General features: G+C 43.6%; 1 protein-coding gene and 1 long non-coding RNA gene across 2 annotated transcripts in view; one reads left to right on the forward strand and one right to left on the reverse strand.

The window, feature by feature from the left end:
* Ncald (neurocalcin delta) overlaps positions 1 to 25,198 on the reverse strand; it is a 180,014-nt gene that overhangs the window by 93,860 nt on the left and 60,956 nt on the right. The window lies entirely within an intron of this gene.
* Positions 13,971 to 24,009, forward strand: LOC118597119. Its single transcript, XR_004946779.1, has 3 exons — positions 13,971 to 14,174; positions 15,405 to 15,504; positions 23,972 to 24,009. It is a non-coding gene; the product is annotated as an uncharacterized LOC118597119 (long non-coding RNA).

Genomic DNA, 25,198 nt, shown 5'->3' on the forward strand with positions numbered 1-25,198 from the left:
CGGGGTCATCTAGTCTAACACCTCTTAGAGCCTTGTGTGTTGTGGCCTCACCATTCTGTCCCAGCTGACTGGGAGCTAACAAAAGCATTTACTTTCTCACAGGTTGATAATCTATGATTTAGGCATTTCCTTCTAGTACCCGGAAGAGGAGTATAATAAAACCCAATCAAATCAAAGGGATGAAAAAAATCAAAGGAGAAATGAAATAGAAACCATCATACAACAGAGAAAATTAGACTATCCCAGGTTGGCTCTTTGAAGAAATCATTGGAGCTAATGGGTTCCTACAAAAGTAATCAAGAAAAGAGATGGCTCAAATTCTTAATATTTGTAATCAAAGAGGACATTGTACAGGATCGCAGGATGTGAAGAAATAACAGATTTCCCAGGCTTAGTCTAGCATGCCCCTCAGTGGCTGCCCTGTCCTGTCTTCTCTCCACGCCGTCCCTGAGAGGGTATAACCACATGCTGCTCAAACACCTCCAGAAACAGGCAGTTCTCCTCTAAAAAGTGGCAACCCAGCCAGTCATAGGGATAGTCTGTGACAAATGACCTCTTCATAAAGCTCTAATGTCAGCTGGATTCCTGCCTGGTTGGTGAAGAGTGACCTGAATCCCCATGTTCACATGACTGTCCTTCGGAGACTTAAGGGGCAGCTAGTGTATGGAGCAGTTGTCCTTATTCATAGACTCTGTAGCTATCAAAGGCAACTTCCCTTGCAACTCTGCATCGTTGGAATTGAGTGCAGGCCGCAGGTTTAGACAGATGTGCTAAGGTAGCTTGCCGGCCTTCCTCACACACAAGTGCACAGCTTTGCAAGCCTTTCCTTCACTTTCTCGTCCATCACCTTCACCTCACTGCTGTGCGGAAGCAGAAAAGCGAACATCACTATGATGGACCACAGGGGTAGGCAAACACCCTAGAGACGGTGTTGTGAGCTGGTAGAACCTGGGTAACTGAGATCTGGAGAAAAGGGTTCCCACGTCCATGCTGCTTCTCTCTGGACTTTTAGCTGAGAGACAGACAAAATTCTGTTTTATTTAAGTCATAATTATGGCACATCAGACTTAAAGTTAATGTTGAGAATTCTGCAGGTGAATGTCACATGTTCTGAAGCTTCCAGACTCCCCAGAAATCCTTAACAAAGACGGCACAGTGCATTCAGAAGGAACCATGGAAGAAATAATGAAGAGAAAACTTCTTAATTTACCTACATAATTAAATGAGTGACCTTTAATTAATGTGTGGTAATATTCATACAATGACCATTTAGTCTTTTAGGGAACTTGAGTCACATGGGTTGATGAACAGGAAAGGGGGGTTGATAGAGGGAGAGGGGAGGAGAGCAGAGAGGGAAGAGGAGGGGAGGAAAAAAGAAAAATCTTTAATAAGAATTTGTTTAGTAGGAACGTGGTCCACAAGTCACCTTTTTATATTTAATCTCCCACACAAAGGGAAAGACAAAAATATCATTTTTCTACGAACAACAACTAGTATGTAATCTCTGATATTGATCTGTGTGTGTGTGTGTGTGTGTGTGTGTGTGTGTGTGTGTGTGTGTGTGTGTATACCATGTGTGTGCTGGTGCCAGAATAGGGGTCAGATCACCTGGAGCTGGATTTCCGAGTGGCTGTGAGCCTCTTGATATAGGTATTGGATTCAAAGCTCGGGCCCTCCAGGAGAACAGTGAATACTCTTAACCACCGAGCCAGCAATTCCAGACCCCAGATCTTTAAAAAAAGATTATTCTAGGAACTTCATTCTCTTTGCCCTCAGAATGATATTACTGCATATTTACAAATCTGACTTTTTCAACCATAAACAATTCAATTCCTCTCCTTTCCTGAGAGGTAAGGAAGTAGGCTGGGGGAGACTGAGGAACGGATGCCTGTGTTTGCAGGGTAACTGGTACCAAGAAGAGCAGAGAAGCCATGTAGAACCCAATCCTGGCCCAAACCCCACATTGCTGTGCAATGTCACTGTGTACCATTCCATGTTCTGATGAGCAGCTCGTGAACTGTGGAATGAGGACATTCAGACCCATGATATCCAACTCTGTAACCTCAGGCAATTTATTTAACCCTCTAAGCCTTGGCTTTAATAAATGTAAAGTGGAAATGCTAACAACTGTGGGGAGTATGCTTACAAAGCATGGCAGAAGTTGGGAAACAGGTAAGGTTTGGGAGACCAAGCTAATCTCTAGAAGCAGGACAAATAATTAAGAAATTTGTCAATTAAGGTTCAGGTTACCCAAAACCTATGTTTTCCAACATATATTTACTTGGAAATGTAATTTTTTAAAATTTTTATTAAATTCCTTAGTCAGTGAATTATAGTAAGCCACAATAATGGGAGCACTATTAGTTTCCATTCTTATATTTTCATAGCCTGTATTTCCATTTCATGGACTTGTTGATAGCTAAAACTGCAGCTCAATACCATACTTAGTAGATGGTTGCTTCTCCCCCTTTTTTATGCCAAAGAGAAAATAGGACAGAAGTGTGTTGACTTGCTGATATTAGCTTCTCTTCTAAGGAAGTCATCTATTAAAAAGCAGACCACAGGGGGCTGGAGAGATGCTCAGTGCTTAAAAGCACTGCCTGCTCTTGCAGAGGACCCAGGTTCAGTTCCCAGCCCTCATACGACAGCTCACAATTGTTCTGGGAGATCTGACACCCTCTTCTGACCTCTGTAAGTACCAAGCATACATATGGCCCACAGATATACATGCAGACAAAATGTTCATACACATTAAAACACAGACACAGACACAGACACAGACACAGACACACACACACACACACACACACACACACACACACACACACACACATGAACTACTGACACCTAGTTATTCTATTCAAAGATTATCCTATAATGACATTTATATAGGCATATATAAATCAAGTATTTTTACATTGCAACAAGTGTGAGTCTTACTTCAATAAAATCCAGTGTTTAGCAGCAGGAGAGATGGCTCAGTGATTAAGAGCACTGGCTGTTCTTCTAGAGGACCTGGGTTTGATTCCCTGAACCTACATGATGGCTTACGACCACATATAACTCCAGTCACAGAGGATCTGATACCCTCTTCTGGTCTCTGTGAGCACAGTACTCACTTGGTACACAGACATACATGCAGGCAAAACACTCATACACAAAAATAATAATGATTTTAAAAATTTTTAAAAAAATTGATGTAGCAAAAATAATCAGGACAATCAAAGTTTATGTCTTCTGGTGACTATAAAAAGTTAATTTTTGGGCCAGAAGTGGTGGCGCATGCCTTTAGTCCCAGCACTTGGGAGACAGAGGCAGGTAGATCTCTGTAAATTCGAGGCCAGCCTGGGCTACAAAGCAAGATCCAGGCACCAAAACTACACAGAAAAATCATGTCTCCAAAACCAAAACAAAACAAGTTAATTTCAGAAAAATCTGCTTTATTTTATTTTCCTCAGAGTCATCTGTCTAAAAAGTATGGATATCAATATTCTTTGGATCATTCAGCTACTGATTTGGGTAATGTGCTAGAGGGGTATTTCTCTGATGCCATCCTGATCCCTGGAATTTATGAAGAATTTACTTTTCATGAAAAAGAGGAATTCAAGGAATCAAAAAGCTTACTTTGAAATCGGAGTCTCTCGGACCACCTAGTCTTGCCAAATGTTTCCAGCTTTAAAGGTGGATGAAGGGGTCAGGAAGAAAAGCAAGGGTGCCTGAACAGAGACAGGAAATAGACCACCTGTTACAGTGTGTGGACCTCTGGTCTGTGGACCTGTAATATAAAAATGGGCGTTGCTGAGAGCCGTGAGGTTTCCAGTGGTTTGTCACAGCAGGAAGTGAACCCAGGGAAGATGCTACAGTTGTGAAGATGAGCCGGGTCTGGAGGAGTGAGCAGAGAAAGGGAGAGAGTAAACGCCTCGAGGGAAGTCTGATGAAGCGCAAGAGGGCTCAGGCGGGAGATGGCCCTTCACAGGGAGCAAAGCCATTCTGGAAGAGCTGCCGCGCGTCCTCCGGGGTGCAAAGGGCTACCTGCGTGCCTTTGGCAGTTCTGTCATGCTGAGTCGTCTGATTCTAGAGTTTCCATCCATGTAGTCACAATATTTTCAGGAACTGGTTCTCTTGTATCCCAGGTCAAAGGATGCATTAACAGAAAGAAACAAAACCAAGGTCTGTAAGCTGTGTTTTTGCTTTGTTTGTTTTGTTTTGCCTTTTCTTTTTTCTTTTCTCTTCTCTTCTCTTCTCTTCTCTTCTCTTCTCTTCTCTTCTCTTCTTTCTTTCTTTCTTGTCTCATTTAATGCTGTTTGAAGATTTATTTATTCATATTTATGTGGGCAAGTGTGCTTCTACACATGTCTTTGCATCATGTGTGTGTGTGCTGCAGCAGAGGCCAGAAGAGGGCGTCAGTTCCTCTGGAACTGGATTTACAGGTGGTTGTGAGCTGCTCTGTGGTTGTTGGAAATGAAACCCAGGTCCTCTGGAAGAGCAGCCAGTGCTCTTAACTGCTGAGCCATCTCTCCAGGGTCAAGGCTGTGTTCCTATCATCTAGACACAAGGTCTGAGGAGTTCTGCAGGACAAGGTTTGTCCCTAGAAAGGATGGGATGGTAAATATCCGAGCTGTCTCAAGGAATTCTCTTGTCGAACCTGCCTGGAGGCTATGTCCTGTGTGTGTGTGTGTGTGTGTGTGTGTGTGTGTGTGTGTGTGGTTTTTAAAACATAAATATCACCAACCAAATAACTAAGATTTAAGTTCTCTCTGAAGAGGCAGTGGGGGTTGTTCAGGTGTCACTGGGAAGACTGGGGATTCCTTCATTCCCCCATTCCTAATCACCTCCAAAACCTTCTGTATAAAGCTCTTTTCTGAAGCTTTTATTTCCTCCATGAAAGGGAGATGTTAATTACCAAGGTTCTGGTAACATAAAGTCATCCCTATTTTCTTAGCCCTGCTATGGTATCAATAATTTCACCAACAAGAAGAGCCCAGAGTCCCTGTATCCGTGTGTGGCAGAGACAGGGGACTTGAAGAAACTCTCCAGAGCAACAAGGCTCAGCACAGGCCTTTTCCCTAAGCAGCTTTGTTTGTTTATTTTTGTTTTGTGTATGAGTTCTGGAGTATGTGTGGAGGTGACAGACAAGTTTTAGGAGTGGATTCTCTTCTCCCACCTTGTCAAGTCAAGGTCTTGTTGTTTCGGCCAGGCTGTACTCCTGGCTAGCTGGCTCTTGAACTTCTTAGCCATTCTCCTGTCTCCATCTCCCTTCTCACTGCAGGAGTCCTGGGATTACAGATGCATGCCATCACATCCAGCTTTGTATATGGATTCCAGGGATTGAAATCAGGTTATTAGGTTTGTGGGGCAGATTTTCCCACATGGAGCCATCTTGCCGGCCCTGAAGAGAAGGTTTCTAATGTCAATGCTGTCCACTTGGGAACAAGGAACAGCAGAACCTCCTATAAGATCTAAGGGGCTTGGAGTCAGACTCTCTGAACTTCCTTCCCAGTCTCTGCAATCCCCCTTTAGGTTCTCAGACTCATGACAGCACTGTGCCAATAACTTCCTTTTTGCCTAAGCTCGCTTAAGCAGACATTCCTTACTCAAAAGCAAAGGCACACTAATAAAATCAATGTGTGTTTGTGCTTTACACAATTAGCACCACAGACTCCTCAAAAGTAGAAACAGACCTTGGACACCACCAGCTCCACTGATACATTCATTTAACACATTTAAACCAGTGCTTTCTGTGTGCAGGCCCCCTGAAAAGCTGAAGGACACGATGTTAAACAAAGAAGACATAGACCTTGGCCACTGGAGTTTGTAGTTACTGAAAAAACCATCAACATTTGCTAATGTATCTTTACAGAAAAGTAGCACCCAGAGCTAGTGTGTGATGACCTAAGTCAGTCTGGGGTTTCACTGAAGGTCCCCCTGAGGACACAGAAGATAAGCTGGTTCTCAGCATAGAAACAGTGTGTATAAAACCATGGATGTGAGATAGAGTTGGGCAAGTTATCAGAACAGAAAGACAGCATAGGATGTCGGGCTGATAAACCAGGGCCGTTATGGGATGTTTTAGGTTTGTTGCTGTTATTTTTGTTGTTGTTGTTTATTTATGTATCCCTTTTGTAGCGGTGGGGATTGAATTTACGCTATTGCACATGCGAGGTAAGTGTTCTACCACTTAGCTACATTCCCCATCCTACTCATTTATTTTGAGACAGGGTCCTACTGAACTGCTCAGGCTACTACTGAACTTGCCTCAGTCTCAGAAGTAGCTGGGATCACAGACTTGCCTTTATGGAACATTTTGTAAGCCAGGGTGACAAGGGGCTCACCAAGCTCCTATTTAACTTGTGGTCAGTAGAGGGTGGAAGCTGGGAACTTAGGTTGTCTGACTCGAAGGCCAATTAGAAGATTTTATAATAAAGCTTTCTAAGATTTCTTTCCTTATTTCTAAAGTTTAACACATGCTAACTATAGAGCAAGGGACATTTAATACTAGCAGAAAAAGCATCTTGGAAATGCCCCTCAGGTTGCAAAGTCTGTGTAACACATGGAAGAATTGTATGTCATGGGATTAATTCTAGGAACTAGATATTTTAAAAATGCTTTCAATCATTAAGGTGCTCTAGCATACCATAGAAAATGTAGGACTGCTGGGCAAAGGTAGCAGGAGGATCTCTGTGAGTTTGAGGCCAGCCTGGTCTACAGAGCAAGTTCCAGGACAGGCTCCAAAGCTACACAGAGAAACCCTATCTCAAAAACAAACAAACAAACAAACAAAAAGAAAATATATGATTATAGTTGTGGTGATAGTTTATTTGTACTAAAATATGATTTTATTTGTATGTTAATAAAGTTGTCTTGGGGTCAGAGCAAGCTCTAGCAGAAGCTAGGCAGTTGTGGTTGCATGCCTTTAATCCCAGCACTTGGGAGGCAGAGCTAGGCAGATATCTGTGTGTTCAAGGATACAGCCAGCATGGCGACACACACCTTTAATCTCAATACCAACCATCGAAGACCTGGAGGTCTATACAGACAGGCAGTGACGAGGAGGTCATGTGGTTGGGTTTACAACCAATGAGAAGGCAGAACAAAAAGTCTATAAAAAAAAGACAGGACATAGGAAGTAGGTCTCTTGTGGAGAGGAAAGACAGAGCAGCAGTGAAGGGTAAGGTTTTCAGATCTCAGCTGTTGCTCTGACTTCTTGGCTATTAACTCTGTATTTGGCTCTGTGTTTCATTTTTAACAAGATGGTTACATCTACACATAGTGAAAATCTGTACACTAATGACCTCCTGTCCAACCAAAATGTTGGCTACTTGCCCAATTCTTACAACTTGAGTTGAAGATTGGAGGTATTTATGCTCAGAAAATCTCTGAAAAATGCTATTAGGATATGTAATCTAAATAGTTCATATTTATAAAAAATCAATAATTAATAATCACCCCAAATGGAAAGAATCACACCAGACAAGGGAGGCATTACTCTGATTATCTGCAGTGTCTTAGAGGACAAGAGCTGAAGGACTCCTTGCTAACCCACTCCACAAGGCCGAAGTTACCCTAACACCAATTTCCTTACAAGGAAACAGCAGGACAATATCTCACATCAGTGCAGTTGCAAAAATCCTCAACAAAACCTTTGTACATACACCTAGCAGCGCTTAAGAGAATCATCTGCTCTGACAAACAACTCAGATGTCAGGGGCAGCTCAAGATTTTTAATCAGTTTATGAGTTCATGAGTCACATGAACAGGCTCAAAGGAGATTTATATCATCATATTAAAAGATTCAAATCAGCATTTGACAAAACCTGACACCCATTCATGAGGAAACTTTCAGCAAATTAGGACTAAAAGAGGCCTTCCCAACTTAGTAAGAGCAGCTTCAGAGAACCCACAGTGGCCTCACACTTCAGGGCACAATGCTAAAGCTTTCCCACCAACATCAGCAACAAGGCAGGGACGGTGTTGTGAGCAACACCGCTCTCCAACATTCCTGGGACTACTAGCTAATTCAGTAGAAAAGAAAAGAGACAGTGAAAGGAAGAAGAAAAACCCTGTTTTCCGATAGCATGATCCTGTGTGACTAGAATCAGCAAGCTCTTCCTGGGGCTGATCACAATTGCAGTAAGCGGTGAGATGCAGGTCAGCATACAAACAGACTGCTTTCTTACATTCTCTGTCTCAATGAACAAAAGCACAATACCATTCACATTAGCACCTCCTAAAATGAAATACTTGGCTATCAATACAATTAAATACGTACCAAATATCAGGAAGACGGTAAAACCCTAGTGAATGAAGTCTAAGAACTGAAGAATGAGGAGACATTCCATGTAGAGAGACAAGAGATAAGAGTGCCAATCTCTCTACTCTCCACCACTTGACCTACAGCACCATGTGACATCACTGCAGCCTTGGCTCTGAACACACAGCTTGTGCGGTTTGCACTGTGCATGATGTCCCTCCACACAACACCAGCACTGCCTGAGACGCTTCCATGCAGATTCAAGGCCATTGCAGGTTATGAACTGTGGTGGTCTTACAGTACATACAAAGATTTTGTCCTTGTGGGAAAACAATGATTTAATTTCAGGAAACAGAGACTGAATATTTTCTTGCCATCATTCCTCAGCATGTATGAAATCAGTGTATCTTCAGATTGAATTTTGTTACAATGTCCAATTTGAAAAATTGCTGTTTGAATTGTTGACTTGAAGAGTTTCATTAAAATCATTAAGTGAATTTTGGCTTAGGATTAAAGACAGAATTCCCAACAGTTTTTGAAATGGCCTTAAACATCTGCCATTTTGTACTATGTGTTTATGCAAAGTCATGTTCTCAGCATTGATGGTTATAAAATCAAAACATCAATTAACTGAAAAATATTGAAGATACTCGACCCTCAGCAGTATCAAATACTCAGCCAAGACTTAATTTTATATATAAACAAACAAGGAAATCAATCTCACTAGTAATAAATTTGCTTTCATCTTTCATGAATGATATAATTATCTGTGTACCAAGGAATTGTTTTTTTTTTAAAGATTTTATCTATTTATTATTATACAGTATTCTGCCTGCATGCTAGAAGAAGGCACCAGATCTCATTATAGATGGCTGTGAGCCACCATGTGGTTGCTGGGACTTGAACTCAGGACCTCAAGAAGAACAGCCAGTGCTCTTAACCTCTGAGCCATCTCTCCAGCCTGGAACTGTTTTTCACAATGAACTTCTTTATGAGTTTTAAATCTTTAAATGTTCAGTTTGTACACCTATTGTATATACCTATAGACCTGTGTCACATTAGATCCTGTGGTGAAAGGAGATGCAAATAGGAAAAGTTTAAGAAACTCTGACCTATAGATGCGATAGACTCCACTCGAAATCCCAGAGATTCAGGACTTGATCACTGGATGCCCACCAAGTGGCCAGGAGGTTCATCTAAAGAGGCCATGGGCCTAGAGTAGCCAGCATGATTCTGAAGGGAACGAACAAAGGTTAGGACTGCCGTGAGTGAGGTCAAGACAAAATGAAGCCAGACGAAATGTCAAGGAACAAGGAGATGGTTGGGAGAGTACGGGCCTCCCAGGTAGACTCACATACAGTAGGTTGATCAAATGGCAATAAAATGGAGCAATGATAGTCTTTCCAAAATAAACCTGCTGGGCGCTGGGGATGTAGGTCAGGTGACAGGACCTGCCCAACATGAATGGGGCTCTGGTTCTGGAACAGCTGAGTGTCCAGAAGGAAAAGAGAAAGAAACCAGCACTAACTATATCATAACCGTCAACAAAAAACTGGCTCAAAGCTGATCATCTTGTCAGGGAGGATGTTCTGTGGAGGGATAGGAAGAAGGAAATGATCAAGAATTGTTGTATGTATGTATGGAATTGTTAAAGAACAAACAAAAATATTCCTACAAAAAAGGTTCACCAGCCTGAAGAAAAATGGTAACTTTAAATGCCCTAGAAGATAATGGAGGATAATCTAGGTGATTGCTGCCAGGCTGGGCTTTTAGGTCCAAATCCAGAAGCATGACTCATGAGAGAGGTACTTGATAAAACCATTAAAATAATTTTTATTATTTTTAAAAAAACCCTCCTAGAGCTAGAGAGATGGTTTAGCAGTTAAGAGCACTTGCTGCTCTTCAAGAGGACCTGAGTCACCCACATAGGATGGCTCACAACCTCTGGAAGCTCCAGCTCCAGGATATCTGATGTCTTCTTTTGTCTTCTGTGGGTTCATGTCTGTATGCACACACATACACACATTCACACATACATATGCACAAATAAAAACTAAATTAAAATTAAAAAGAAAACTTCTTATGGGACTGGAGAGATGGCTGAGTAGGTGAGGTGCTTGCAAGTGTGAGCCCTGGGTTTGATCCCAGTCACCCAGGTGAAAACTCCCCAGATGGCAGCCTGCTTGAACCCCCAGTGCTAGGGAAGCCGAGACAGGCAGTTCCAGGGTCCTGCTGGCCAGCCAGTTTTGAAGAATCAGTGAACTCCAGGTTCAAAGAGAGATGCTGTCTCAAAAATTAGGATGAAAAATAATTGAGGAGGACACCTAATACCAATCTTTGGTGCACACACACACACACACAATGCTCTGTGGAAGTCAGTTCAACAGAATGAGAAGAAAGTTACAAACTTGTTTCTGAGAAAATATTTGGCAAAGACACATCTGGAAGAGTACTGTTACCCAAAATACTCAAAGAGCTTTCAAAACTCAGCAAGGAAAGAAACCTTCTTAGGAACTGGCCCAAGGAACTTAAGCCAAAGAATGTGCAACCTCAGAGTGCACCTGACAATACACATACATACCCAGAGTACATACAATACCCAGAGTACACCTGATCCTGTTACATATAACACCCAGAATACACCTGCCCCTGCTACATACAACCCGGAGAGTGAACCCTGGTCCTACTATGCACAACATCAAGAGTGCGCCTTATAAACCCAAGGGACTTGGGGAATTAGGTGACTATGTAGAGTCAATGTAAGAAATGTCACCATGTGAAAACTGATAATGGCAGAGGGTACAAGGATAGGTACATGGGAGACCTCTGTCTTCTTAATTTTTCTGTGACTCCAAAACTGCTTTTACAGAATTAAATCTAGACTGGGGAAAATGGCTGAGCGGTTAAAGTCCTTTCCTCATGAGCCAAAGGATCAGGGTTCAGATCCCCAGCATGCATGTAAATACCGGGTGGTTGTGGCAGTCTGCTTGTAATTTCTACCTCAGAAGGAGGGGACAAGGGATCCCTGGAACAAGCTTGTTAGCAAGACTGGGCATACTGGGTTTGACTGGGGGACTCTGCCTCAAAGTGTAGGTTCAGGAGTGATGGAGGAAGACTCTTAATTAACTTCAGGCCTCCACAGGCAGGTGCACACATGTGACCCTCTGAACACACAGGAAAGGAGAAAATGAAGAAGAAATTTTAAAAATTGGTCTTTAAGGGTTGGGGATGCTGTTTTGTTGGCAGAATGCTTACTCAGCATGCACAAAGCCTTGGGTTCAACCCCCAAATCCATAAACCAGGCATGGTGGCACAGACTTGTAATCTTAACACTCAGGAGGTAGAGACAGGAGGATCAGAAATTTGAGGCTAGTCTGATATACATGAAATCCTGTCTTTACATTTTTAAAATTGTTAGAAAAGATCATCTACTCATTTATTCACAGCTTGTTCTTCAGAAAGTTTTGTCTGTTTAAAAACTGGAAAACGATGTCTGTACCATTCAAGCTATTTGGCATGTTTCCCTTTTCTTTATTCAAACCTAAACTGAGTTCTTGTCACAGGATCCATGTGCTGGAATAGAAGCCACTTGTTCTTCCCAGGAAGGTGCTCCTGCTCCCCAGGGGTGCAGCAGGGCAGCCTCGGGAGACTTGATTAATGGCATCCTTTGCACAGCTAATCGGCAGACCATTTTAAGAGCTCACGCCCTGGGGTTTGTTCTCTCTGGGCCATCACTTTATTTCCTTGCCTCCCCCATTAAGATGATGCCTCTCTTTGCTGTTCTCACAATTCCCAGGCCTACCAGGAACCTTTCTCAGCCTCCTGTCCCGAGAGTCGCTGACAGTTAGGATCCAAGCACACAGAATGCAGGGTCCGTGCAGGTTTCTGCTTCTTAGCCAAGCAGCCACCAAAATAAAATGAAATATAAAATAGAGAGAGGAGATTGAGTTGACAGAAAGATTCATTTTACAGTCCAGCTTCCAAGAAGGCCTTGTGGACAGTGCAGATTTTCAGAATAATCACCCTACAGAGGAGAACTGAGAGCATCTCATTCAGGGCCCCAGGGCCTGAAAGACACATTATTCTGGACGGGTCAGGTGGAAGTGGCCTCCTGTGAATGCAGCCTTCTGAAGCAGTGTTAGGCTGCCCATGTTTTAAAGGGCCATCTGACATCAGAAATTTCAAACAAGATTTGGCTTTCAAGGAGCAACACTATATCCTCACAGGTGTGGAATAATCAGACATCTAAAAAGGCATATTCTCTAAGCCAGATGCATAGATGATAGGGATACAAGGAGATCATTTTGCCTGGCCCGTGAACTCTCTAGTTCAGGGTGGGCATTCTGAACCAATGTGGTGGGGTTGTGAAATCATCTCAGCCACCCTAAAGGAAGTTCTGGAAGGATTTCACTCTGGGAAATGTTTCAGCTGAGTGATATATCCTTGAAAATGCTAATATTTAAAAATTATAAAATATTATAAAACAAAACCCTAAGCAAACATTTTGCCCACTCTATTATCACAAACATGCGTTCTTTTCAATGTGATAGACTACAATAACAGAGAATGGTTGCAGGACTGTCACTAGGTAGGATTCCTGTGGCCGGGTTTGCTGTTCAAGGACTTCACCAGGATTCTATCGTTCAGTTTTCACAGAGCACATGTGGTATGAAGCACAGCTCCAAACTGGACAAAGGGGGTCTTGGAGGCTCTATGCTGCCTGAAGTGCCTGGCGCCAGCAAGCTCTGGCAAGGGTTGCCACTGGAACCCAGAACTTCGAGAAACCAGACACGGTTCATTTTCTTTCTGTTCACTGTAGACAAATGGACACCTCTAACCAGTGTTTTCTGTCTTTTCCAATTGCAGCCTAAATTCCAATAATTCTTCTGCATTGATAGTCAATTTTTCTGACTTCAGCCAATCCCTTTGCTTCTGAGTTTCTCTATCATAAACAGCAATATGTAAACATCTCTGGTCACTGCATTTTCTTCCTTACGTGAATAATCCTCAGGACTTGTGGCTATGAAGATTATTAAGCTTGTCAATAGACTTTCTCTTCAAATGTTCAAATGAGCTGTAATTATCTCATTGTCAGTAACAAGAACTAAACACACTATTTTTCTGCAGGTTTCTTGGCACTAAGCATAGTGTGTGTGTGTGTGTGTGTGTGTGTGTGTGTGTGTGTGTGTGTATGTGTACAGTATTTGTATCATTTATATTTATTTTATTATTCTTCTTAGTTTAAGAGTCCAATAAATTATCATTGTTTGCAGTTTTGGAGAAGCTGAACATTGGTGTGTGTGTGTGTGTGTGTGTGTGTGTGTGTGTGTGTGTGTGTGTACACTCGTATTTTCTTGTCTATAAATTCTACCTGATGACTGCTCCTATTGTGACTCAGAATTTGATCCTTCATAAACAGCTTTACACAGTTGTAAAACTGGTCTCATTTTCTCCTCCACTTCCTAATTTGTCCTGGTGAGGTCATCGTTATTGTCATTACTGTGGTGTGCTAGCTCCTTGTTGTTCTCTGGTATAGCCCCTTCCCAGCCACTGGGTCTCACCAGAAAAAATCTGTTACACTGTCTGGCCACCTTTGACACCCCCTATCATGCATACATATCCAGTTAGACACTAAAGATTTTGGATCAGAAGGAAGGAATGAGCTCATCTTTAGATACACTGTTCTACTCTTTCATGTAACTGCCTGGTGAGCAAGGGCCCACAGCACCTGCACCATGAATGAAGGACCAGGAGAATCTACTGCCCATGGATTCTAGAGATGACCCACCAACAGCCAAACAATCAGCCTGGAACAGCAGCAAAGGAGCAACAGCCAACAGTGTATCTCTAGCAGCCGTTTCTCCCTGTTTACCAGAACATGAAATTCCAAAGCAGACCTGTGCCATAATCTGCCCATACACAGGTAAGTACACACATGTTTACACACATGATTGGACTTACCCACACTTGTACATGAAAACGCAGATCATTTCTAATTCATTCAGTTGTTTTCTCCCTCATAAGGCTTCCAGATGATTCATGGTGAAAACAAATCCTGCTCATATACAGATGGCTTCTTATTCATAAATCCTTAAAATTCATTTACTGTATTACTTATTGAGTCCTGACCAGATGGAATTTTGCATGTTACTGTCAATAAGAAATGGTATGTCAGTAAGCTGGTATTTATTGTGTTCAGTATGTTCTAGCTACAGCACTGAGAACATTATAGACTGATACAAAGGGAAGAAGATGCCATGTCCACCTGATTTTATGCAAATGTTAATAACCTTCCTAAGCTCATACAGTTAATAAATGATAGCAACTGGATTTGAATCAAGTCGTTTTGAGATTGTGGATCATGTGATTGATCCCACATGACCCACAAATAGGCAGAGCTTTCCAATACCCACAGCTGGATAGTCAAATGTTTGTTGAGTCTCTTGAGGCGCCAGCCTGCACCAGGCCCTGTGTGGGGGCCGTTGTAAGAATGATAGATGGACCAATGGCATTAGAAAGAAGGCAGGGCCTGTGTCATGGGGGAGATTCAGGCAACACATATCACAGGTTTAGGAGCCCTTCCCGTCTGCTAGACTGTAGTTTGTGTCTTTGAGACCACAGTACCATTACTACCAAGTAGCGGGGGAGCATGATGGCTACTCAGAAAGCCGTTCTGCACGGAGCCGGGAAACCCTCAAATTACAAGTCAAAATAATTTCACCGGAATATGAGGCTACTGTGTTAACTGGGAAGTGAGGCAGAGAGTTTTCATCTCAGCTCTGAGAATCAGAGTGGCGTCTTCCCTGAGACAGACCTCTTAGGAATATAAAGGTAGCCTTTCCCTCATCCAGCTGCTCTCAGCATCTGGTGGAAAGTATTGTGAGACAGCTAGTTCCTTTAGGAAGGTTTTTGCCCATATTAGTTGCCTCGGCTCCAAAATTTGCAAAAATAAAATGGATTATAAAAGATAAACTAGAGAATATTCAGATGGATTATTTTAGTTAAAATCTAGCCTCAAATATGAAACAAAAGGAAACTACTGAAAATTTAAAATGTGGGCTGGAGAGATGGCTTGGGGGTAAAAAAGATCTGAACTTGGATCCCCAAAGCCTGTGTAAAAGCCGAATGTGGTAACTCACATCTGAAATTCCAGCGCTCCTCCTGCGAGATAGGAAGACAGATGGGGGATGGCCAACGCTCAAGGGGAGTGAGTCTGGAAGGTCCAAAGACACAGAGACCCCATCTGGAACAAGGTAAGAGGAGGACTCACAGCCATGCACACACGCACACACACACACACACACACACACACACACACGCACGCAGACACGCACGCACGCACGCACGCACGTTCACGCACATTAAAAAGGCTTCAGGCGATTCCAGCTTGGGGAGATGGCTTCGAGAGGAAAGGTGCTTTATGGCCAGGCCTGACAACTTGGATTTGATTCCCGGAACCCACACAGCAGAAGGACAGAACAACTTCCAAAACTTCTACATGTCCTGCCATGTAGGGAAGTGCCACACACTTCCCTACACACAAATTATAATAATAGTGAATAAATAATGTTTTGGGAAACAAACAAAAATGCAGAACATTTCCTCATTGATGGAGCTGGGTGGGAGACTAGAACTCACCCACTGCCCCAGTCCATGGTCTGTGCATCTAGAACACCCCACGTTCATATGAAAGACATGGTGTGCTCTTCTGTCTGCTTGTTCCCAATGACCCCTCCCCTCTGTGCTCAACTCTGTCACAGGGTGCTGGACACTGAAAACTATATCCCCCAGAATCCCCCATTATTCTGTCAACTTGCAGTTGGATCCTGCTGTCCAGTGGTGGTTGGTACTTGGAGCATCTATGACAGCCGTCTTGGTTCCAGCAGGACACTTAGGAGATTAAGAAACTGAGCCTGGACAGCTCAGCAAGCTCCACCTGGATACCGTCAGGCACCATCTCTGCTGTCCTGGCCTTCCGTTGTGGGAGGCATTACACTCTCTGCACTGTCCCATCTCCCATTTTTCAGGTTCCAACTAAACTTCCTTTATTTGACATACCTAATACAGTTTCTGTTTTCCTCATTAGAATTTTATGGCGATTATTAATCAAAACAAAACAAAAACCTGACTGAACAAGAAACCCCTTTCTAATGATTGGAATCACAGTCAACCCAAACAAAGCCCATAACACACAGCCCAGTTTTTTGCAATGTTCGGGGTGTGAACATTCCCGTGATATTCTGAATTTACATAGAATTCACAAGTTTTCTGATGATAAAGGATGTCTCCTCACAGATTGCCAATATAACATTACAAGTTGCTAGAAGTTTAGGAAATTAAAATACAGTGGATTGTGTACAGTACTCACCCCTCACCCCCAGCCCAGCTGTTAGCAAGGCCAGCAGAGGGAAGAGAGACCTGTTCCTGGAATGAGCTTGCAAAGCTGCAGCTTGAAGAGTCCTCCACATGAATGACAGGAAGGACTATGCTGAGTTTTGTCAAGTCTAGGTTTCTGAATCTGTGGCTCACTAGCTCACTGGTGACCAGCATTTCAAGCTTGACCTGCCTTCCATTTCCAAGCCTTCTTTTTGGTGAAGGTTTAGAATGGCATTTTTGGACAATCTCGGCAAGATCTCCAGGAAATAGATAATTCAAAACCTACCAGGCTTCTCAATGGCATGAAAAGATATTTTCTAGAAAAAAGCGGGAGGGCTGGGCAGACAGCTCAGGTGGTAAAACCCTTGCTGCTCTGGTTTGTTCCCTATTGCTGTGATTTAAAAAAAAAAACAACAACAACAACAACAAAAAAAAAACAAAAACAAAAAAACCAAAAAAAACCAAAAACCTGACCAAAAGCAATGTGGGAAGGAAAGGGTTAAGTTCATCTTCTAGCTTACAGTTCATCATGAATGGAGCTCAAGGCAGGAACCTGGAGGTAGGAGCTGATGCAGAGGCCATGGAGGGGTGCTGCTTACTGACTTGCTCCCCATGGCTTGCTCAGCCTGCTTTCTTATAGAACCCAGGACCACCCAGCCAGGGGTCAGGCCTTCTCATAGCAATCATTAATCAAGACACTGCCCCACAGCTTACAAGCCAATCCAATGGGGGCAGTTCCTCAACTGAGGTTCCTCTTCCTGAATGTCTCCAGTTTGTGTCAAGTTAACAAAAACTACCCAGCACACTTGCTGTGCAAGTATGAAGACATGAATTTGAACTCCCAGCACACACATAAAAAGCCAGGCACAGCATCTCACACCTATAATTCCAATGCTACAGAAGTAGAGACATGAGATTCCTAGACATCACTGACCAACCAATCTTGCCAACTTGGTGAGCTTCAGATGCTGTGAGAAACCCTGTCTCAAAAAGGAAGGAAGAATAGCAACTAGGAAAGACTCTGGGGGTCAATCTCTGGCCTCCACACACATGTACACTCACAGGTGTGGTAGTTTGAATGTAAGTGGCCCCCATAATCTCACAGGGATGGCACTATTAGGAAGTATGGCTTTGTTGGAGTGGGTGTGGCCTTGTTGGAGGAAGTATGTTACTGTGGGAGTGGGCTTTGAGGATTCCTATGTTCAGGATACCACCCAGTTGACTTCTGTTGCCTACAGGATGTAGGACTCTCAGCTCCTCCCGCACCATGTCTGCCTACAGGCCACCATACTCCCCATCATGATGATAATGGACTGAACCTCTGAACTGTAAGCGAGCCACCCCATTAAATATTTTCTTTATAAGAGTGGCCATGGTCATGGTGTCTCTTCACAGCAATAAAAACATTAAGTTAGACAACAGGGAAAGAAAAGGAGAGAAAAAACCACTGGACACTTACAGGTTAGAAGGGTTCTTGAAATGGTAGAAAATTCAAGATAATACCCATAATGTGTTGTTCTTCAAGAGAGGCTTAGGATCGAGAGCCGCAGAATTCTCCAAGTGGATTGGAAGATGTCAACCTCACAGGGGACAAGGCCAGGGAACCAACCACACAGGGGACTACCAACTGAGTTCAACAAGGGGAAAAATCTGGAAATACCTGTCCGTTCACCTCCCAAAACCCTAGAAGAAAATTGAACTCAGGGGCTTATTTGTTGACCTTCTGGGGGCAGTTTGCCTAGCAGATTTTAATTTCCTTTTTGATCAACTGACAAAGAAACAATGTTAGCTCTACAATTATCCCAAACAAAGTGTCATTTACTTGTCATGAGGCTGCTATAGCCAGTCAATTGTTTCTTTGTTCTTGGCTCAAATAATAAGGGAAGAAAAACTACCTCCTGTGCGTGGAGGACTGAAGCTGTGGGTCTAACTGCCAGCTCGGCCTGTTCCAACCTTTACAGAGAAGCTGGTCTTTGTTATGCCATTGGCAGCATCTGAGCCCGCTGTCCTATCTACTGAGCCCTCCTGGCTGCTGCTGGCTTTCTGTCCCAGAGTCCTGATGGGGCCCAGAGCTGTACCGTATACAAAACATTTGTATTACTGCTCTCACGCTGACAACAGCTTCCAGGATTAAAAATAAACTCACCAGTGTGGGGTACCAACACACACAGCCCTGCCTTCTTTGAATAATGCCAGACAAATCTGTCATCATCTCTTTTATAAACCCCATCGCTTCTTCAGAATTAGCTCAATCAATTCACTATTCCTATAGTTTACTTCAACTGTGAGACACGCGCACTGGAAAGTTTATCAAAAATAATTGATTAAACTCCAGCAGCCTGGAAATTTTTCTCTATTAACTTTGACTTGTACATAACAAGAATACTATGAGTCGAGTAATCCTTGCCTCACAAGGGTCATGGGATGGTCTCCTTAGAGAGGGGCCACTTTAGAATGCACATAAGGGACAAAAAGTCACTCTCCAGTTGTGGGCTTCTGCATCACTGTGGTAGCTCAACAGCTAAAGGCCTGTGGTGTCCTGGAGGTTCCACCAGGCCCCACACAGCACCATTAACTGGGGCCAAGTCCTGAACCCAAACTGCAACACAACCACTCCCTTTTTAATCCTTAGATAGACTACTGTGTCTGTCCAGGCTGTTTCCCACCCATAATGTAGACAATGCGTTCAACACGCTCCCCGCAGTGGGCAGAGTTCTTTAAGGAGATAGTGTGTGACTTTTAAGGATGTGGCTTTGTGACAGACACTGAGGCCATCTGTGCAGCAGAGGACAGTTCATTCAATGCAGAACGAGGCTTTAAGCCACCAAACCTATCCATTACTTCCACTCCCACCCAGGTCACTTAGCGCCACTTCTCCTTACGAGGACTTGATGGCTCCTCACAACTCTCCACAACAATGTCTCCGTTCAGCCTGCCCTGTGACGTGGTTCAAATACTCCAGCCAAAGCAGGAGACAGAGCGTACTACTCCTTCAGCATGGAGCCCTGCAGCGGCTTCACTTGGGATAAAACCAAGTCTCTGAAGCCCATCTGGGGTTCTCCCAAGACTGGGGACACCTTCCAACTTCTTTCTTTCCTGATGGCAGCTTCCTCCCCACTTACTCCTTTGGTTCCCACTAAAACCCCAAGCAAAGTCCTCCCCAGGTCTGAGCGCTTCCCTCTCAGGAGACCTCACTCCAGGCATCTGCTCACCCAGCACTCATATCCTTCAGATATTCACTCAGTCTTCTCCTCTGATTGCTGAAATTAAAATGACAGTGTATCCGGGCACTCCTTAATTTCCTTTTTGCTTTTTTATTTTCCTTTAACACCTATCATGTTCATGTCTTACCCATTTTCTAAAGGCTGCTTCTCTCACTTGCCATTGTGAACACTGGTACCCAATACATGATCAACACACATTTCTTGAGTGCATAGAGGGAGAGGGAGATATTTGTGCAGAGTATCTGAGGGATGGTGCACAGAGGAAGCAGGCTTTCAGTCTAGCCTAGGTGATGCATTGGGAAGGACATTCAGTTACTTCAGTCACACCTTCTCAAGATAAACATATTCTTCATGAAAATTCCACAGAGATTATTTTTAAAATCATTTATTAGGTAGCTAGAATAATTTTTATCCTAGAAAAGGTCAACATATTTGAGTCTCATTTCCTAAAAGGAAAAAAATGTGTAATTCATGCTAAGTTTAATAATCTTAACATTCTGACAGGGAATGACTGGGGAACCCAGTCTGTATGTAACAGAAGATGTTTGTGGGTACAACCTGTTTCATTACACAGGGTTAGACACTCTTACTTGAGAGACTGAACCCATTTGGATCATATCCAGTATCAGGGTGTGCACACCTAGGGTTAGTTACTGGTTCAAAAGCTTTCCTGTGAGTGGCTCAGGCAGTAACTCACATCTGGTCTCAGTGGGTGCACACCCCAAAGTTTCCCACACAGTGTTCTGTCAATGGAGAAGAAAGAAATCTAGTTGTGGAGAAGTTATCTTCTGGAGTGTAGCTTCCTCACATGTACCAGGAATGCACATGCATGTACACACACACACACACACACACACACACACACACACACACACGCACACGCACACGCACACGCACATGCACATGTGTGTGCACATACACATGGGGGAGAGAGAGAGGGGGAGGAGAGAGAGAGTGAGTGTGTGTGTGTATGTGTGTGTGTGTGTGTGTGTGTGTGTGTGTGTGTGTGTGTGCTGAGGCACCTCTAGGCTATGAGTTACTGAAATAGACTCCAGCAAACACCCTGCACTGAGACAGATTGTCAACATACATGCTTTCAAACAACTAACTGGGCAAACATCCCACACTGCGTCATCTGTCTTCATCCTTGTTTCTTCACAGTTAGTAATAGTTGCTATTCCCATGCTGACTGCATTAGCTGACAAGACAAGCATTTGTTGTGATATATATATATATATATATATATATATATATATATATATGATATAAATAATATATATATCACATGTGTGTGACCTTTTTAAAGAAAAACAGTTTTCCTCTTCTTTTTGCATATGTCCCTGTGTGTGCACTGATGTTTGCATGTATGTGGGCACATACATGTGCAGTGTGGGCACACACATGTGCAGTGTGAGTGTGTGGAGGTCCAAAGCTGATGTCAGGAGTCTTCCTTCCCAGTTCTCCATCTTATTAATTGAGGCAGGGCATCTCAATCAAATCCAGAGCTCACTGACGTAGCTAGTCTAGCCAGCCAGCTTGCCTAGGATCTCCTGTTTCCATTCTTCGAAGAGCCACAGGTGGGCTGCTATGCCCACCTGGCATTTACATGGGTCCTGGGAATCTGAACCCCAGGGTCTGAACACACCAGCATGGTAAGGGCTCTACCTGCCAAGCCACCTCCCTAGCCTTGCGACCATTTTTAAACACCATGCAGAAGGACAAGATTCTACCAAGTTACAAGTAGCTCCCCACTCCTTTTGCATAGAAACAGTAACTCTCCCAGGAAGCTTCTCAATATTTAGTAACAAGTTTGGTGAAGTTGTAAGCACTGCTGCGGGAGGGCTTCAGGGAACTGCAGGCTTTGTCTCTGTAGTCGGTGCTCAGTAGCTAAATCATTTGCTAATCGCCATGGCTGCCCAGTGTCCTTGCACTTTTATTATAAGGCATGAGGGATATTGGGTGACACGCAGCATCAAGGACAGTGCAAACAAGTCACATTTCAAATCCTCTTCTGGAAAATGTTTCGTTAGCTCAGAGCCATTTCCACCGTCTTGAGGGTCCCATTGTGGGGAGCGTTGGCCCTCCTGCCTCCTGGGCTCAGTGCCTCACATCAGCCTCAGTCTTTTTCTCTTTCTCTTTCCCTTTCCCTTTCCCTTTCCCTTTCCCTTTCCCTTTCCCTTCCCCCCTCCCTCCCTCCCTCCCTCCCTCTCTCTCTCTCTCTCTCTGCAAGAATCATTTCAATTTGCTTATCTCTTCTACCAGAGTAAAGAAGATATAAATTGATGAAATCTACAAATTGATTCCACTGCAGCTAAATAAACTGGGGTAGCATCAGATATCATGCTCAATGTTAAACAGGTCAGGCATTGGTCTGCCCCTCTGATACGTGCCAAGTCTCTCATTTGAAAGGTAACCTCCCATGGACATGTACAACACGAGTCTCTCTGACATACAACTGATGGGCTATAGTATCAGTAAAGCTTGATTTCTTTCTTCTGTTTTTCAATTTAAAAATGTATTATTCTATTTCATGTGAACAAGTGTTTTGCTTGTTTGTATATCTGAGCATCATCATGTGTGTCCCCAATGCTCAGGGAGTCCAGAAGAGGACACCAGATATCCTGCAACTGGAGTGCCACACGGGTCCTCTAAAGAGCCAGTGACCTCAGTCACTGGGCCATCTCTCCAGGCCCTCTTTCTTATTTTTTTAGAAAAATTATCCCTAGATAGTTTGCTTTCACAGTGTGGATTCAGAAGCCATGCTAGATTGAGAAGCACGCTTGGCTTTTGGCTCAAGGATAACGTGGCTGACTAGGAGGACTACCTCATAAGACTGTGCCACCAGACAAAATGAGAAGGCCACACAGTGAAAAGCCTTTTGACATGGCACAATTGTCACGGCTTGGATTGGACACACCCATGCCACCAGATTACCCTAAATCCATGATCTTGCATGGACTTACTCTCAGGTGCATCTCTAGTGCCCTGGTGAGTAGTCACAGCAGTAATCTGAGAGATGGAATTTACTAGAATGTTTGGAATTCTAAACTCTGCAGGCCATTGCCACAGTCTTCCCCATAAATCTTTAAAATATTTTAATTGCATTTATTTATTTGGTGGACACACACACACACACACACACACACACACACACAAATGCATGCTGAAGCATGCACATGAAAATTAAAGAACAGCATAATTATGGCAATCAGTTCCCTCCTTCTACCGTGTGGGACCCTGGGATTAACTTTAGGTCATAAGGTTTGGTGACAAGCACCTTTACTCTATGAACTGTTTCACCAGACATATGTAGTTATATCTTATTGATGCAAAGCACAGCTCTCATCTCAAAGGGAATAAGAGGTAACTTACTCTGGAGGCACTTCTGAGTGACTGTGGCTGGGAATATGGATTTGGGTTGCTCCCATTCCATTTACTAATGTGGTAGTGAGTTCATGAAGTTGTTATAGTTGCCCAGAAAACGTCAGCCAGTGAATCAAGGCACCTTTTATACTCACCGGTGGAAATACCAGGTAGAGGGTTATCACATGCTGTAGCTCTAGGCTTCAGACACAATCCAATGACCGTTTTAGCTTTTGGGTTTTGGAAGCTATTGTCTGTTAATACATCCCCCAAATGCTTCATATGATAGCAAGGATATTGGTCAGACAAAGAGGTAGTCAGCAAATGGCTATGAAGGGAGCTGTGAACAGCCCAAGATAATGCGGCTCAGAATCTACAACATGCCAACTCTCTACAATCAAGAAGTTCTAATGGGTCCAATAGCCTCATAGCATCACAGTAGCAGTTATGGCCCTGGAAGGGAAGACTGTTTCCTCTGGTCCAGAGAATGGAGTCTCTGGCCTGGGTAGAAATGTAACATTCTGGTTGGACAAGTCAATGACATGGCTAAGTGTGTGTGTGAGTGTGTGAGTGTGTGAGTGTGAGTGTGAGTGTGTGTGTGTGTGTGTGTGTGTGTGTGTGTGTGTGAGAGAGAGAGAGAGAGAGAGAGAGAGAGAGAGAGAGAGAGAGAGAGAACCTTAAGTCCTGTTAAAGAGACAGAGTGGGTAATTAGCCCTTTCGTGAGATAATGGAGTTTTCTTTTCCCCACAATGCCCAGCCCTCAGAGCAGCTTCTACAAGCCACCATGAAGTTCTGGTAAGTCTGACGGGTGGAGTCGGAACTCAGGAGGGAATAACTTCTCCCTCCTTTTCCTTTCCCTCCCCTTTCTTCCCTCCCTCCCCTCCCCTCCCCTCTTCTCTTTTGTTTCCCCAGAGGCTGGCCAGCACCTAAGTATGGGTTTTGTTTGTTCTGTACTGTGGGTTGCCTTACCCTTTCTCTACAGCTCCCCTGCTCACCGGCCCATGGTGTGGCTAACCTCTGTACTTGACTAGCCCAGAATCTCAGTTATAAACATCTCACGCTCATTAACAAAAGTCTGTCCATCCACTGCCTCCTCCAGGGCAAAAAGTTTCTGCTCCTCCAAGCCCAGGGCCATGTGGAACTCCTGCTTCAGGCTCCACCAGCCCTGGCCCTCTGCCTGAGGTAGGGACTTCAGACATATAGAACAGGGAATTTCTCCCTCTCTGTCAGAAACATTCAACATTTGACCTCCAGCTTGGCTTTCAAGGTCATTGACTCATTGCTTCTCAGGCCACAGCAAGGTTGGACAGTCAAGGTTGGACATCTTTTTTATAATGACAGGTGTTAGAACATAGACACAGGGGACCCACACTGCTCTATGCACCGTCCTATTTGCAGTGGAAATAAAAGTTTACAGAGTCCAAGGAGCTGGTCTGTGTTAACTACAACAAACCTGAAATTGGAGAAACAGGTTCTGTTTACTGTTTTAAGAAAACACCTGACTTTAGGAACCAGTCAATAATAGACATGTTTGGTGTTGATGGAGGTAGTTCCTAATATAAACAATGAAAACTCCAACATCAATATTGTGGGTTCAGACCTGCTTCCCTGTGGTTCCTCTGCCTCCAGAAGCTATCCACAGCCCGTGCAAAGGGTGACATGTTCCTTATCTGTCAGTGTTGACATGACCACGTCAGCCTTTCTGTGTAGGACTAGTCTTTCTCAGTGATTTTTAGGAAAGTGTCCACCATGGTAGGTGTTCTAGAATATTCCTTCACTTTGTGATCATGGTGCTGGGTACCTTTGGCAATGCTGTAAGCCTGGATCCAGGGAGGTCATGGAGCTTGCTGTCAAGATGGCTTCCCTTGAACTCTGAGAATCTGCCTGCTCCCCCATTTTTCTCACATGACGAATGAAAATCTCAGACTAGCCCCACATGTACACAAGTCACCTGGTGGCCTTACTGAAATGCAGGTTCTTACCA

Source organism: Onychomys torridus, chromosome 16 (genome assembly GCF_903995425.1).
Source record: "Onychomys torridus chromosome 16, mOncTor1.1, whole genome shotgun sequence".
Taxonomy (NCBI): domain Eukaryota; kingdom Metazoa; phylum Chordata; class Mammalia; order Rodentia; family Cricetidae; genus Onychomys; species Onychomys torridus.